This window comes from Acomys minous (assembly GCF_964271855.1).
Source record: "Acomys minous genome assembly, chromosome: 9".
Classification (NCBI taxonomy): Eukaryota; Metazoa; Chordata; class Mammalia; order Rodentia; family Muridae; genus Acomys; species Acomys minous.
In genome coordinates this window covers 83,599,765-83,616,868 of record NC_140490.1, presented here as the reverse complement: position 1 = coordinate 83,616,868, position 17,104 = coordinate 83,599,765, and the positions used below count along the sequence as shown (strand labels likewise).

At 59.5% G+C, this 17,104-nt stretch overlaps 1 long non-coding RNA gene across 2 annotated transcripts; it reads right to left on the bottom strand.

The window, feature by feature from the left end:
* Positions 1-11,007: 11,007 nt before the first annotated feature.
* On the bottom strand, positions 11,008-13,360 carry LOC311604740. Of its 2 annotated transcripts, XR_014781642.1 has the most exons (4): positions 13,259-13,360; positions 12,600-12,748; positions 11,376-11,476; positions 11,008-11,272 (listed from the first exon to the last, which is right to left on the bottom strand). It is a non-coding gene; the product is annotated as an uncharacterized lncRNA (long non-coding RNA). The 2 variants fall into 2 exon arrangements; XR_014781641.1 differs by having other exon boundaries at positions 11,008-11,476.
* Positions 13,361-17,104: the final 3,744 nt, after the last annotated feature.

Sequence of the window (17,104 nt, the reverse complement as noted above, 5' to 3'; positions counted from 1 at the left end):
ACCTAAACTCCATCCAGTGTACAGAAAACGGGTTTCCACTCCTGTTTGTGCTGTGTGACGCCATGCTGGTGGTGGGCAGCCTCTCGGCGTCTGTTTTGTTGCACAAAGCACCAACCACAGCCTGGGCCCCGGGGCGGGGGCGGGGGGGGGGGGACTAACAGAGGACAGAAGAAGGCTGCGTTCACGGAGTCCAGATCTGGGGTTTGCAAGCAGCTCCTTCGGGTCCCGGCTCCTGTAGCCGCCACCAGGGGGCGCCGGTGAGCAGAGGGTCAGCTCCCTCTGCCCACTGGCCTCCATGGCTCCCCGACGTCCTTCATACCACAACCCAAGTCCTTCCTGCAGGCCACCGTGTCCCACCCCTCCTCTCTCTGCAGCAGCCACAAGGGTCTCTCTGCTCCTCCAACATGGGCTCTGTCCCACCCCGCCAACCCCTAACCCCCAGGCCTTTCTCTGACATCACAGGGGCAGTCGTCTGCGAATTCAGGAGGATGGAACAAGAGGGTGCGAAACTGGAGGCCACCTGCCTAGTGTCACTTTGTCTCAACAAACAAAACGAAAACAAACAAACAAACAAACAAAACCCAAACTTATCCCAGAGCCTGACAGTGCTTTTCCTGTGCTGCAGCTCCAATTTCTCCAGCTGTGACAGGCATTCCCGGGTCACAGATTGTGGCCTTCCTGACCCGGTCCAAGCCGCCCGAGACAGTAGAGACTTTGAATTGTGTTTGTAGATGTGGGCTGGAATGTCTGTCCTAGGATGGACCGGGAACCCTTTGCCCAGGCTAGACCCAAGCCCTGCCCACAGCCCTCCTGGTACTTTTGTTTCGACAAAAAGTGTCTGGACCTCAAGCTGAACTTAAGCCCCTAGTGCCCCCACCTCGGCCTCCAGGGGCGAGACCCCAATCACAGGATACTCATTTGGCCAAAAGAATCCTGTTTGTGGATGTAAGCCGCTTCCCTCGGACCTCAACAGAAAAGACACAGAGGAAATAATTACAAGGTTCTGGAAGTTGCCACGAGAAAGGTGGGCGTCTGGAGAGAGTCCCTCCCACTCCACGCGCAGGAGGGAAGGACTGTTCCAGAGCGAACTTTTCACCCAACAGTGAGTCACACCACCCTCCGTGTGCCAGGCGGGGCAAAAAACCAGAAGCCCAGAGCCCCCTGGGCGGAGCCCTGCTCTGGGCCCAACAGGCAGCAGACGTGGCGACTGCTCAGAACCTCCCCTCAGGGGACTGCAAGGCCTACAGTTAGAACTTGCTAAACTCAATATGCAAAGTTGAGCACTGACACCAGTGTTACCCAAGCCACGTCCTGTCCCAGCCCCTCACTACGGGATTCTAGGCAGGCATCCTACTCCTGAGGTGACTGACAGAATGCCTCCCCCTCACCCTTTCTACAGCCCGAAGTCACCAGCTGTTGCTGTGAGCCCCACAGAGACGGGATATCAAGGCACAGCCAGAGCAGGGACACTCACGGGAAACAAACCAACGGGTCATTCCTAACTAAGAAATTCATGGTCACTTCGGCACAGCATTGAAAACTATCTGTTGGAAAGATTGAGGGGTGGGAACGGCGGGCCAGGGCAGCGAGGGGAACAGCTCGCTGAGACAAGGACACCCCGTGTATGGCAGGGCCCGGGGCAGGCTCCAGCCTGCGTGGGAGGACCGCGTAGGATGCCGCTGTGGCTGGAGCAGAGGCAGCCGTGGCGCACGGATAACCCGCTTTGGGCTGATGTATTGTTGCCTGTCTGAGCCCTGTCAGCTGCAGGCTGATTGGCCTGTTTTGTTACTTCTGTGTACATCGCATTTAACACAGCTCGGCTCTGAGGGTGGATGAATGGCCACTGGAAGCTTCCAGACACTCAGACCAGCGCACGGTTTACATGTTCCCCTTCGCTGCTCACGAGGACCCGGGGGCGGAAGCGGTTACTCAGTTCGGACAGACAGGACGAGGCCTGGTTCTTTCCCTGATGGACGGCCGCTCTGCTCCGGCCTGGCCTATCAGGCCTTAGTTCCGCAGCATGTGCGTGCCTACTGTGTGCAACCAACAATACCCAACACCTGCAGGGACTGTGCAAGGTTTTGGCACCTATTGTATGCAACAAACCACACCAGGCAAATCCCACATAGTATGCAAACTTCAAGTGCCTCCTGTGCACAAGCAACCACACCAAGGGCCCCTGAACACTATGCAAAGCTCCGACAACCCTCTATGTGCAGCCAGTCCCACTGAGCGCTTGGTGTACGGACCACACAGGCCAGTCAGGGTCACCCCAGTCAGGCAAGAGGACAAAGCCTGCTCTGCAAACCTGGCCGCGCTGCCGGCGCTGGGAAGCCCTTGTTCTTAATTTAGGCTCCTCGTCAATTATTCATGGCGCTCCTTCCCCGTTTATGACCCAGTCCTTCCGCCCTGACTCCAGGCTCTTGCTGGTGTCTCCAGCTCTGGCCCCAGTGAATGAAATTCTGGAGGGGAAGAAAAACCCAAATTGTAAAACAAAATCCGCTTCCTTGTTTGAGGCGGGGTCTCCGCGTGTAGTCCATGCTGGACTCACACTTGCAGCAATCCCCCTGTTGCTGTCTGCAGGCATGCACCCGCACGCCCCGTGACCACTATTTTCTTTATGGTCTTCGTCAGCCTTTTGCTGTGTTTTCGTTAGTTTGGCATGTCTAGTCGCTCCGTGCATGTGTGCAGGCGTGTGGAGGGGAGCGGACAACTGTAGAAGTCGGGTCTCTCCTTCCATTGTGGGACCTTGGGGATCGAACTCAGGTTTTCAGGTTTGGCAGTAACCTCTACGTGCCAAACCATTTCGAACCCCCACCCTTTTTTTTTTTAAATGCCAGGGTCTCAAACTCATTGTTATCCTAGGCTGTCCAGAAACTTGACATCCTTCTGCCTCAGCTTTTTCAGTCAGTAAGGACATGTTGGCCAAAGGAAGCAGAGTAGGGAGGCGGGGACAAAAGAATCAAGTCCTCAGCTTCACAGTAAGTTCCAGCGTAGACTAGGCTACACCAGACCTTGAGTTTAAAGGGAGTCAAGAGGAGGCAGGCCGGGCCCACGTGTCCCGCGCCCCACGTGCTCCCGCGGCCCTGTAAAGGCTCCCGCAGCACGTGACCCAGCAGCGCCTCCTCACTGGGCAGGTCTCTGTGGGCATGCGCAGTGCCGTACTCGGCCGGGCCCCGCGGCCGCCGCGGCGGATGGGGTGACGTCACCGGCTGGGGGCGCGCGAGCCGCAGTGGGTTTTCGCCCCGCCCGCCAGGCAGCTCGGGCCGCGCGCGCACGCGGAGCCGCCGGAGCCCGGGCCGACCCGGTGCCGGGAGCAGCATGCAGAGCCCGCAGGTACCGGGGTGCACGGGGCGCACGGGGGTGCACAGAGGACACGGGGGCGGGGCGGACGGCGCCGGCTTTGTGCTTCCAAGCTTCTCAGCCTTTGTGCTCCGAAGGGGGTCCGGGCTGCAACCCCGATCGGATTCTGCAGGGAGGAGAGGCATGGGGGGAACGGGTGAGATGGGGATGGACGGAAACCGGGATCAGAAAGGATGTGGACCGGGAGGGACAGGGATCGGAAGGGATGTGGACCGGGAGAGACAGGGACAGGGAGGGATGGGGATGCGCGCCGACGACTTGGCGGGTGCCCAGGGTCGCGGACTGCACCAGCCGGGCGGGGATGCGGTGCGCGGTGTCGGTGTCGGGAGCTGCGGACCGGGCCGGGAGCCTCAGCTCACCTGGGGCTTCGGCCCCACCCTTCTGCAGCCCGCGCGTCCCCCGACCTCCCCCAGGTCTGGGATTGGGGCTCCGAATCCTCCGGTCCTCGTGGTGCAGGGAACCTTGGGGATCCCCGGAGAGCCAACCTGCGGCCCTGAGGCCCCCCGTACACCCCAGGAGCCCCCGAGCTGGCTGAGGGTGGTGACGTCACCGGGGGCGGGGCCTGGGGCGCAGGTGGAAAGGGGGTCCGAGTGAGGGGACCCCGGGTTGCAACGCGAGCTGGGTCGGGGCCAAGTTCCTGGCTCTTTGTAGAGCCTCCTCTCCCCCATACCCCGACACCACTACAAACTAGGATCTTTTTGATTGCCACACCCCCAAAATCCTGTTCCGTTAACCCCTTTCCCTGCTCTCAGATCTGCCTCCAGATGTACCCCAAAAACCTGCAGCAGGTGTGAGCGCCCGTCTTCCTGGTCACCCCACACACACACACACACCTCTTCCCTCCCTCCTGTCGAATCTCCTAACGGTCACTTCCCCGGGTGTCTCCTGGCCTGGCTGGGATTCCCTCACCCCCACTTTCCAACCTGAGTCAGGAGATTTCCCCCCAATTAAAAAGGGCCCTTGGTGCTCAGGAGGAGACCTCCGAGGTGTCCCAATCGTGGACCAGCACTATGGACCCAAAGACTCTGCTACAGAGCAAGGGGAACCCCGAGGTTGTTAGATTGGAGACACAGCTTCTGCACCAAGATCCTGGGTCCTGTGTTCTATGACCCGCCACCCCCACCCCCGGGCTGGTGCTACTATCTTTGGGGTTCAGAGAACCGGCTGTCTGCTTTGTCTGGGCTAGCCTGGGACCCTCCTCCTCGGGCTCCAGCCCCTCTCGCCAGCTGAGGCTCTTTTCCCTCATTAAAGGCTGGGGAGTCGGAGCTGCCATTTGCATAGACTCCCCTCCCCCTGCCCTGGTCCTTTCTCCTTTCTTTGTGTCCCTCCCCCTGTCAATCTCCAGCTGCCTTCTGTCCCTGCTCCTGCCTTCTGCCAGCTGATTTCTTGGCGGCGGCAGTCGGGCAGCTGGAGCTGGGGGCGGCTTCCCGCCCGGGCCAACCCCAGAGTCCCATGCTCGGGACAGTGGGGGGGGGGGGACACTTCGGTCCCAGACGATGTCAGTGTTAGGCAGCCTGTCCGACTCCCTGCCCATCACACCTCCGACGACGACGAGACCCACAAAGTCCAGTCCTGTCCCCTCTGGGGCCCCAGGGAGGATAAGAGGGACACACCCTCACCATGACATTGCATTTCTTCGTGGGGACGGCTCCCCCACCCCCAGTCCCCCGAGGGGAAGCAGCCACCCGCCACTGAGATCGCCCTGAGCCTCCTCCTAATTGGGCTCAGGGCGAAAGAACCGTCGCGGGAGCCCGGGCTGCCTGGCGAGCTCGGCAGCCGGCGTCCCGCCAGGGAGGGTGACATCGTGTCCCCAGGGCCGCGGGAGGCTGTGGCCAGGTGTCAGTCCCTGGAGGCCGCGTCCGCAGGGGACGGCGTTGCTGGCCGGGCCGGGTGTGGCCCGGAAGGCAGTGTGGTCTGTCCGCGGGGACTGTGAGATTGGGGGCTCTTCACAGAAGTGGACCCTGCACCCTTGGTCCGCACGCTTCAGCGTAGCTGTGACTCTCCGCAGACTTGACCCGACTCAGAGCCTCTGAGGCTCTTGTCTCCACCCCAGGGAGTCGGGGTGTCCCCGTGTCCCTCGTGGATTCAAAGGCAGCGGGAGTCCCTCTTGGTGACTCGGTTTCCCCTGTCGTGTTGACTCCCAGTCTCTGTTAGGCCACTCGATGTCCGCGGACCTGTGGCTTCGCTGATGTCCCACCTGCCGCGTGGCCCCGCAGGACGCCCGGTGGCCCGGTGCTCACATGTTCCCTGTGGTTGTGTCTCAGCCGCCGCGTGGGGGAAGGAAGGGGCGTCGAGAGAGTTCGGGGTGGGGGCAAGCCGGAGGAGATGCCTAAAAATAAAGATGGATATTTATAAACCCGCCGGGTCGGGGGACACATCGCCACGCGGAGTGTCTGCCGCCCTGAGCCCCACTCTGCTGCGTGTGACTTAGCGGGAGGGGAAGAGTCTTGGGGTCTGGTTGGGTTTGTAGAATATTCTGTGGCTGTAGCTTGCTTTTCGGGATGTCCCAGCCTCCAGGAGGAAGCCCTCAGCCTAGGGTCCCACATCAGGGAGGCATGTGCACCTAGGATAGTCTGTTTCCCGTTTGCTGTGCATCCCCAGACTGGCTCTAGCTTTCTCTGGTCCAGCGTTTGCAAGAGGAAGGGTAACCAAGTGCCCGCCGCTTCCTCTCTCGTGCACCTGACATTCCAGAATCTGGAAGTCGCGGGAGGAGGAGGCCGCCCTTCCTCTGTCCTCTGTGGCGACGGTGGATCAGCCTGTGCTGACGGGCGGGGGGCGGAGGGCGGAGGGGGGGAGTTTGTCTGTGCTTGGCCGGCAGCCACACCAGGACCCGCCAGAGAGTCCCCAAACAAAGGCCCGGTCGCAGGGACGCGGTCTGAGTCGCCCCTGAAATCAGGACGGTGGGGCTGTGGGGAAGGATGGGCCTGGGGCCCTGGGGGGAGGATGGAGCTGCTGAGGAGAGAGGGTCAGGGATGCGGGGCTGTGTGTGAGGTGGATCATGGGGGGAGGGGGGGCAGGGGCACTTTGACCTTAGGGATTAGGAGCTGTGGTTTGCAAAGGGTGACCAGAGAGGGTGCCCAGATCTGAGGTTGCACAGCACGCAGGTGATGTCAGCGGTTGCCCCTTCTTGATCTCCGGATAATCAAATATCAAAGGACACAAATGGGGGTGTGTCTCGATGTCAGGCAAAGGCCATGGGTCTCACCCGCCGGTCAGCGCTCCCGCCTTGGCTCTGGCACCCCGAGGTGTCGGGGTCCTGTCGTCTTCCACGCGCTCAGGAGACAGCTGACTCCACCTCGCTCTAATTTCCTATTTTATTTTATTCCTTCTGCGCTGCCCCGGCCCCCCCTCTACCTGCGGCCGGGGGTTGACGCAGTTCTTTATGGGACCTGTAACTGAGAACAAACCTGGGGTTCGGCCTCCTTGCTCCTTGTCCCGCGCCACCACCCCCACCCCTTATTCGCTTCTTTGGAGCTGGATCGAACATCCCCGTTTTTGGCCCATGACCCCCTTTGCTTTGGGGTGACCTCACTGCTCCCCGGTGCTCATGGCTGTGCAACCTGGGCTGGGTTTCTTTCCCTCTCTGCGTCCCAAGCTGCCCAGGGGCGGAAAGCCGCTCCGTGACCTTGCGCGCGCAGGGCCGGATGTCGCCTCCGTGGGGTTCTCTCCCTGTGCGGCCCACGCTTGTGTGTGTTTAATCGAATTCAGCTTATAATTAACCCCGTGATTAGCAAATAAAGGGATGTGGGTAGACGGTGGCGCCGCTGTGACTTGAGTGGCGGCGCCGGCACGGCCCAGAGAGGGTCTTCCGTGTCCGCGTCACGCAGTCGGTGAGGGCACTCTGGGAGTCAGAGAAAGGACGGGACAGAGGTGCAAATCCCACATCTGCGACTTGCTGGCTGTGTGGCCTGGGGACAGCAGCTCAACCTCTCGGTGCTGCTGTGCTTTCCCCTTGCCCGAGGAACAGAGGGGACAGTACCCACCCCAGCGGTGCCAGGGATGTATACAGTGGGCGCTCAGTGGTGTTAGGACCACGCGTGTCCGTCTGCGATGACACTTATTATATTTATTTATTTATTTATTTATTTATTTATTTATTTTACTTGAGACTTCTTGGCGAGTCCGTGGCTTCTGGCTTCGGTGTGGTGGCGGCTCCCTGGCATCCCCCTGCCTCATCCGCAGCCCCTCCAGAGCGATAGATGACTCAGCGCTGCAAACTGGGGCGTTCCCCGCCGCTGGCTGCCTAACGAGGCCGCCCCACTTCTGCCTGACGGTGTGGACCGAGCCTTGGGGGACCTAGAGTGGGTGGAAATGTCCGACGTGGGCTTTGGGGTCCCCAGGTGGCTCCTTAGAAGGAAGGCTCAGAGGTTCAAGGTCATCGTTGGCGGTACTGAGGCTGTGAGGCTAGCCTGGAACTACCACATCCAGAAAGGGGGTTCAGGGGTAAAGCACATGCGGCCAAGCCAGCTACCCCCCACCCACATGGTAAAAGCAAGACCTGCCACATCGTTCATGGGCTCGCAGACAAAATGGATAAAATAAACACAATTTATTTTATAAACACAATTTTTAAAAAAGGTTCAAAGAGGAAGCTCGCAGCTAGTTTCCCGGAATTCTCTACGGTTGAGCAGGGACATCGGCTCTGAGGAAAGACCTAGGATGGCCCAGAAAGGTGGAAGACATCCCGGAGGCCACACAGCACAGTTCGAACACAGCTGGGCTAGTGTGGTAGAGCAGGCTAGGAACCTCCCAGCAGTACAGCCAAAAGGGGAAACCGAGGCAGGAAACCTCAGAAAGAACAGCTTCTCAGTGGCCAACTGTCACCCAGCACTCAAGAGGGGAAGGAACAGGAGTTCAAGGTCATCCTGGGCTAAGTGTGTGGGAAGTTTGAGGCTAGCCTGGGCTACAAGGGTCAAACAATAAAAGGCCACCATTTTTTAACCCTGCTGGTGTCACCCCTGAGTCTGCTGCATCACCTGTCACAGCCCAGTCCGTATAAAATTGGCCATTTTACTCCTGCCCGTAGGTCTCTGGCTTTCAGAAAACCTAATGAAGCTGAACACAACAACTTTGCATCTGGGGGGACGCCACACCCTAGCTCCGCCCTCCACAGGCCGTGGCTCCGCACACACTCCAGAATCGTGCACGTGCCTCAGTTTCCCCAGCTGGCAGTGGGTGGGGGTGCCAGGGGGCTGGGCTACCGCGCGCCCCACATTCCCATGAACCCTAGACAGGCAGCGGGCGCGAAGAGAGGAAGTCTTGCCCAGAGAGGGTGAGCGACTTTCCGCGGTCTTACAGCTGGCGGAGCCATCAACCCTGTGACCGAGGATTAGCGCCCCACGGCAGGGAGCCAAGCACTCAGTTCCAGGGCCCCTTGAGTGGCGCCTGTGCCATGCGGATGGAGAAACTGAGGCACGAGGAAGGGAAGGTAATTAGAAGGCTGGGGCCTCAAGCGCGAGGTGGTTTTCGGAGGCGCCACGGAGCCCACGGAATCCTTCCTCTTTGGACAAGAGTCTCGCGGTTTGGTTTTGTTCCCTGCGGGCTGTGTGATCTTGGGACAGTTGCTAAGCGTCTCTGGTCAGCATGCTTTCCCGCGTGGCCAGCAGCCGGGGTTCCCACGGCTTCTTCCTCGTCTCTCTGGCCATGCAGCTTCATGACCTTTCCCTCCGCGTGGGGCCGCGGTCCCCGTCTTCATGCCAAGGGCCACGAAAGCGGGTGCAGGGGGATTGCCGTGTGGTCTTAGGTTGGTCACGTGTTGTCCCCTCTGAGCTGCACTCGGTAGCATCTGGCCCAGAGCAAAGCCATCCAGCGCGGGTCTGGGTGGTCAACACCAGAAAAGCCAAATGCGGTGCTGCCCTGGGACTCCGTGACCCGGGCGCTGGCCAATCAGCGAGCTCCAGGTTCGAGGGCGGGGCATGTTCTGCGAGCCTAGGCCTCAGTATCCCCAGTGGGAGGAGGAGGGAGGGCGTCGGGGTCCCGAGACATCAGGCATCATGGGCATCCCCTCCCACCCCTTCCCGTATCCCCTTCTATGCCCCTCTTCCGGCCCCCCCCCCCCCGTCTTCCCTCACCGTATCACTCCGCCTCCCCATGTCGCCCCCCTCCCCCTCCGGTGTCCCCCTCCTCCGTATCACCCCGCCCCCCGTGTCCCCTTCCGACCCCCTTTATCCTCCTTGCTCCTTCCTTCCCCCCCGACCCCCCCCCCCGTCCCCCTCCGGTGTTCCACCCCTCCCGTCGCGCCGCCTGCACCGCCGGAGTCTGGGGGAGGGGCCTCTTTCCTGAACTCAATTAATGAGCCTGTTAAAAACTATTTATTTTCCCTGACATTTGTTTACGGAGGAGAGAGAGACAAATTGTCGGCAGCGCCTGAGGGGGCCGGGACGCGGCGGGTGGCTTCGGTGACCCCGCGGGCGTGGACGGGGTGACACGGGGCGCGTGCTCTGGAAATGTGCGGGAAGGGAAGGAGGTGCTGGAGGCTCCTGCAGCCACCTCTGAGCCACAAGGCGTCTTGGGCAGCGAGGCTTCTAGAGGAGCCTGAGGGTGGGAAGAATCACCCGAAACCTGGGGTTCTCGTGGCTGCCAAGAACTTGGGCCCAGTGCTGTCTGGGAACGAGGTTCTCATGAGGATGAGGTGGACTAAGCCTGGCAAGTACTGGCTCTGTCCCAGGCTCCCCGCTGGGTGCTTCAAGCGCAGTACTCTCTTAAATCCATCTACTCACTTTGCTATGAGAAAACTACGGACTTTTCTGTCGAGGCTCAGAGAGGGCATTGGGGTGTCCAGGGTCACACAGCGAGTAGCCCTCCCTGTTCCTCAGTACCCACATCCTGCCGGTCAGCACCATCAGGTCTGGCTCTAGGCCTGTCAGTCTCTTGTGGCCTGGGACTTGCCAGGAGAAAAGCAGTTTCCAGTGTCCTCCGGCCCTGCGATGCCCCCTCCCATCATGCTTCGCAGTCCCAGCCCCCACCCGCACCCCTCAGCCAGCTCCCTCCTCCCTTCCCTCCTCCTCTTCCCCCCTTTCTCTTCCCCTCTCCCCTCTCTGCCCTCCCTCCTTCCATCCCTCACTGGCTCAGGCCTCAGCCTCCTGCCAACTCCTCCAGCACCGGCTCCACCTGCCCTGGGGCCTTTGCTCCGCTGCCTTGTCTCCCCCTTACCCAAGCCTGCACACAATAGGGCCCCTCTCCACAGGACCCCCCCCCCCCGAGGACTGGGACAGCAGCGCATGCAGCTCCGTGTTCTAATCCCTCTCTAGTCCTGGCCAGTCCCCGGCCTCAGCTCCTCCTCCCGCCCTCGTTTCTCACCTCGGCCTCCAGAAATAGCCGCATCTCGAGTTCCGGGCGCTGCCCACGGATGTGACGGATGTGACGCGCCGACCTGCGGCTGCAGAAATAGCTGCTGTTGGGATCCCCCCCCCCTTTTGATGTCTGTGGAAGCCCGGCCACCCACGGGACCACGTGTCGCCGAGGACGTGGCCACCGGCTGGTCCAGCTGTGGGGGAGGGATGTGTGACCCGCATCTGGCCTGGTGCGGGGGCGGGGTGGGGGAGCAGGCTCTGTGCTGTGTGACCTCGGACTAGCATTGAGACCTCTCTGTGCTTGGACGTTAGTGGTCTGGTACCTCTAAGGCTGGGGTGAGGACAGGGAACCACCAACCCTGCTCGGAGGATCGGACAGCAGGTGCTGCAGCCTGGTGCAGAGTGAGCAGGATGCTTCCGTCACATCCTGTGGGTTTGGTCATGTGAGAGGTCATGGGCACCCAGTGTTCTCTGGACTGTGCTGGGGTGGGGATTCGAACAGCAGGAGAAACACAGGTCGCTTTTCAGTCAGGGAAGGGAGAGGGGACAAGGTGGCCAGGAGTAGAAGTCCCTGCTCAGCTCTGGGGACTGACGCCCCCTGCTGTCCCCTTCAGGCGCTGCATGCACATGGACAGACACATAAAGTAAATAATGTTTCTTTTATGAACGTTTCTTCAGGAGGATTGTGAGTTTGTAGCGAGAGCCTCAAAGCTGACTTACCACTGTTTGTGTAAACACATCCGCTAGTGAGCAAGGTGGAGAGATGTGGCCGAAAAATTTACAGGCAATTGGGAAATCCAGAGAAACCTCTTCAGTTGCCTCTAGGGGGCGGAGAAGGCCAGATTGTTATACAGTAACCATACACTGCCCAGAGAGGCCAGGCTGCTTGTCTGAGGCTGCACAGCAAGGCACAGGCCTGGATTCGAACCCAGAGTTTAAGTGTTCAGCAAAGTGCTTCTGAGGGGCAGGAGGCACCAGTAGGGGAAACTGAGGTCCACAGAGGAAGGTGGGAGCCGTGGAGTGGTGCTCATGGGGAGGACAGACTGTGGTGTGAGGGACAGGGGTCAGTTCAGAGACCAGGGCAAAGTCCCAGAGACTCCAGCAGCAAGGTGTTGGCCAAAGGCCGCATAGCACAGCCCTCTGCTCAGCCTGTTCCCACCTCCAGGGCTGCCAATTCAGGCTTGGTGGTTTCCAGACTCCCCTGGCTCCTAGCCTGCACTCGCGCATCCCACCTCCCTCGGTCTGCCTGCACCCAGGCCCATGCCAGCTGGCCCCGCTGGTCAGGGCCCCACGGTGGGCGTCCCCCTGCCTCCACTCAGGGTTCCTTCTGCCGCCCCCCCCCCCACGCCTCCCTCTGTATTCCCTGCTAATGAGGGGGAAGAGGAGGGAGGCAGGGAGGGAAATTATATACACACACGAACATGTAGAAATTAGTTTAGGATCCGGGCCAAGAGCCACTTGCGCTTGGCTGGGCATTGTGGGTAATTCATTGCTCATTACCATACGGGCTGGAGCTGGGCTGACAGGCTGAGGGGCTTTTGTTTCAGATTCTGATGAATATATGATCTCACTCCAGACCCCCACCCCACCCTCATCCCGCAGCACCCCCACCCCCTTCCTCAGACCCCCCAGGGTTCCCCCCTGTCCTCATCCCTAAGGGCCCCCACTCTCCTCCTCAGACCCCCAGGACCCACCCCCCACGACAGGGCCAGTTCACCACCCCAGAGAAACTGGCCCCTATGTCCAAACGCTGCCCCTCACCCAGTGGGTCCCGAGTCTGGCGTTGCCCTCAGCCCTTCCCATTTTGGTAGGTTTTGGGGTTTGTCTCTTTACCCAGTTTTATTATTATTATTTTTTGACATCATAGTATAATGACCTCATTTCTCCCCTCCCTCGTGCCTCATCAGCAAGTGCCAGCCATCCCCCTGTCTCAGCCTCACCCACCTTAGGGCCACGCCTGACTTCTTTGGTGTGTGCTGGGGTTTCTTGTGCTTGTCTGGCAGATGCTTTACCACATGCAGTCTCCCAGCCCCCACGTCCTCTGTCTCCCCTCAGTGTGGCTTTGGGGGTTTTGACCACGTGACTCCTAAGCGCTGGGGGCCCCAGACAGAGGGAAATGAGTGTTTTCTGTGGCCATGGAGGTGTCATTAGAGTTTGTGTTGGCTTTCCTTCCTTCCTTCCTTCCTTCCTTCCTTCCTTGCTTTTTTTATGGCCTTGCCCTGTATCCCAGGCTGACCTCCAACTCCTGGCAGTCGTCCTGCCTCAGCTTCCTGAGTGCCGGGATGACGGGCATGCATCACCACAGTCACAGTCACAGATTCTCTCCTTCCCTTTCCAGTGGCCGCCCTGATGTTTGTAGTGTGGCCGTGGCAACCTGGCAACCGGATGAACTTGCCTGTCCTATCTTCCATGCTGTGGCGATGCAGTGCCTATGACCGCAAACCGCTGCACAGGCCCCGCCCCCGTCCCTCCCACCCCCATCGCCCGCTCTGGTCGCCCAACATTGTGTGTGACCAGCCACCTCCTCACCGGTCCCGACGACATCTCCCCCCCCACACACACACACACAGCGACTCCACCTGGGCCAACTCCCCTCCCCTTACTGCCTTGCGCTGATTTCCTCGTCGTCGCCTTTAAATGCTGCACTCAGGAGGCAGAGACAAGAGCATCTCCGCCTCGTGAGTTGGAGGCCAGGCTGGGTTCCGTGGTGAGACTTAGTACACACAGAGAGAAACAGCTCCTCGAGAGGCTGACTGTGGCCTGGCGACTGCCCACTCATCCTCTCTGCCCTCATCCATTCGCTGTTCGCCACAAACCGCGTCTGATGGGGGCGTCGCCCTCCACTTCCTGTGCGGGGGGGGGGGGGCCACGGGACACTGCCCTGTGTTGCTCCATGTCAGCTGACTGCCAGATGAGCCTCAGTGGGCCTGAGGGAGCATTCCTTACGTCGGTCTGTGCCGGTAGCATTCAACATAGAGCCTGGTATACAGCAAGCAATCTATAAATACTCATGATGGGGTGAAAGGGGACTGTGCCCCTCCCCCGTCCTCTTCTGATTGGCTGTTCCCACTTCAGGGCCTTTGCAGGATGTCTCCACGACATCCTTTACCATACCTCCTTCTCCACAGGGGACATTCCCTGTGATGTCTGTCACTCCTGCCTCAGTTTCCCCAATCTTCAAAGACCCTGAAGACACAAAATCCAATCCTAGCCACCAAATAACCGATGCCCCCACACTGTGTACAAGGTGGGGAAACTGAGGCAGAGGCTTGTTCAAGGCCCCAGAGACTTCCAGAGTCTCTTTGCCTTTTGTGGTTTGTGATTTTACAGAGTGGAGCACACTTGGAGATGGTGATTCACAGTGACAGCTCAGAGCCACCAGCCTAGAGGAGCTTTGGGTGCACTGCTCCCCCGCCACCATCCCAGGCACCCGGGACTGCTGGGCCCGCATCAGTAGTCAGTGGGGACCCCAGCTGCAGTGTTAATGTTGGGGGACTTTCCACGCCCTGAAAGCCTGGAGGTCTGACACCCTGGTGTATGCATTTGGTGTCTAATGTGAGCCTTTTTAAGGCAGAGTCATGAGACACGGGACAGAAGAGTCTGTAAGCGAGGGTGAGGGGGCTCTGTCTGGGCAACTCCACCCACCCTGTGGCCCCAGAATGGGTGTTCTGTGTGTGACATGGCCCAGCTCTGTGGCCTTGGTTCTTATTTCTTAGCTAATGGGGAATTTTGTGACCCTGTGTGGGGAGAGCGAGGCCAATGGGAGCTGTAGCCAAGGTGCTCAGCCAAAGCTCAACCCCAAGATGTTTCTGCCTCAGCTTAGCTGTATCGCACAGCTAGGTTAGGCTGAGGACGCTGAGAATCCTGAAACGGCACAAAAGAAATTAAATCCGGGGATACATGAGGGATGGTTAGGAGGTGGGGCAGCCCCAGGGCAGAGGACATAGCCTTGCAGAGACCCTGGGATCCAAAGACCCTGGCATATTAGGGGGGGGGAGAGGAGAGAGGCATGGATGGAGGAGCAGAGAAGGAGGAGGGAGGAGCAGGGAGGGAGGAGGGAGAGGCAGGGAGGAGCAGAGAGGGAGGAGGGAGGAACAGAGGGAGGAGAAAGGCAGGGAGGAGCAGAGAAGGAGGAGGGAGGAGCAGGGAGGGAGGAGGGAGAGGCAGGGAGGAGCAGAGAGGGAGGAGGGAGGAACAGAGGGAGGAGAAAGGCAGGGAGGAGCAGAGAAGGAGGAGGGAGGAGCAGAGGGAGGAGAAAGGCAGGGAGGAGCAGAGAAGGAGGAGGGAGGAGCAGAGGGAGGAGAAAGGCAGGGAGGAGCAGAGAAGGAGGAGGGAGGAGCAGAGGGAGGAGAAAGGCAGGGAGGAGCAGAGAAGGAGGAGGGAGGAGCAGAGGGAGGAGAAAGGCAGGGAGGAGCAGAGAAGGAGGAGGGAGGAGCAGAGGGAGGAGAAAGGCAGGGAGGAGCAGAGAAGGTGGAAGGAGGCAGAGAGGAGGGAGGGCTGGGAGGATCAGTGTCACTGAATCTAATCACACCTGAGAGCCGTTTGGATTTATTCCAAAGGAAAGGAAGACGGCAGTGCCCGAGGGTGGGGTGGACCTGGTGGGTAACAATTGCTGGCAATCAGCAGGATGTGCCAGGGGTGGGCAGCATGCCCTCGGAGGCTGTGAGCATGGGCGGGGTGAGTGCTTCTGCTGGTCCGCACATGCTCCTGCCCCAGGTCACACATTCTGTGCTGGGCCTGGCAGTTGGGAGGAAACCACTCAACAGACCGGTTCCTCGGAAGTGGAAGCGGATGCCCCAGGCGTGGCATCAGGTGCTGATGGGATTGGGGTCCTTTTCGCTGCACGAGGCAGCACTTTGGGCACACCCCACTGTAGCAGATTCAGAAGCGGGAGAATGCGTGTGTCACCCCCCTATCCATCGTGAATGAGGTCACCCTATCCTCAGACGCGTCCAGCCTGAGCCACAGGAGGCAGGAACTCCTAGCGCCCCTGGCTCTGTTTAGCACAAAGCATGAGTGGCAGATGACTATGCTCAGGGACACAGTGGCATGTAGCTGCAGGATGGTAAACTCTGGTGTCGAAAGTAAGGTGTTACCAAGCATGGTGGGTGAAGCCTGTCATCCCAGCACTTGGAAAGCTGAGGCAGGAGGATTGCTGTAAATTCAGGGCCAGCCTGGGCTACATAGTGGGTAGAACAGAAAGCAGTGCAGACACAGAAGGACTGGAAGAGGCTGGTTGCTCTCGGGGCCTTCATAGGGGCTGTTCCTCCTATGGGATGTTTGTGCCTGACTGAATGTTTTCACCCAGGCTTAGCTGCGGATGTCACCCGGCTCCAGAGCATCTGGGCGCGTGTTCTGACACCTTGTGCCTATGGCGGGGCTGCTCCTGGCCCAGCCTCCTCCTCATCCCCAGCAGTCCTGCACATAGTAGATGCTCATTGTGTGTTCCATAGAAAGACTGAGTGCTCACGGCCGGGCACGCTGTTTCTGCCCTGGCCCTTTGGATTCTGGGTAACTTTTATTTTCCCCCTTTCTGCTGACATCTGCGAGTTTTCTCCTGCACGGGACTGTTTCATAATTAGAAGAAAAGTTATTTTGAAGAAAACAAAAATTACACCCTAACATCCCAGCTGCAGGAGCCGCTGACGCGTTCTGTCCCTGTGTCCGTCCCCAAGGGTGGCAGCGTCCTGGTGGGGATGAAGGACGTAGTGACAGCAGGTTCCTGAGCCCCTTGGGTTGGTCTCAAGGACACCCCTCTAGTGCCGAACATCCTATAATAACAACCAGCCCCTGGGAAAACTCACTGGGGCTTTAAAATTCTACCACAAATGCACCCGCTCTGCCTGGACCAGCCCTGTGTCCTCCATCCTGGGCACCTGACCCTTCCTGCCCACAGCTCTGTGGCTCCCACCTCCCTCAGAGTTAAGGCCCACGGGGCCCCACCCTGCACCCTCCTATGCCTCTACTTGAAATACTCTTTTCCCTGGCGGCCAGCCCTCCTTTCAGTATGGATCGCATTCCCACATGGCCCCTCATTGGTCTACAGCACCCCCCCCCCTTTCCTGTCCAACCCTTGGTCTCTGCTATGCCTAGAACAGGGCTCTGCAGCAGACTCAGTACCATTGTTGTGACAAAGGCAAAGAGTGGTGTGGCTGTCTGCTGAGACCTTCCTGGGCATCCTGGCCCTGTGCTGATGTGGAGGAGGGCAGGGTCATGGTGGCAGATCCCAGCTGCTCCACCGGAGGATGCCTGATTGTGGAGGCAGGCCCTGTGACCAACTGTTAACATGTGGCCTGACAGTGCTGTGACAGGGTGTTTGGGGCTCCACAGGTTAGGTTGCCCCGTGGAGAAGAAGACCTGGCCTAGATTTCCCTGACTGCCATGGGAATGGCTGTGTCCCAGCAGTGTGGTTACTGTAGTGAAAAGGGGGCTGGATGTCAGTTCCATAC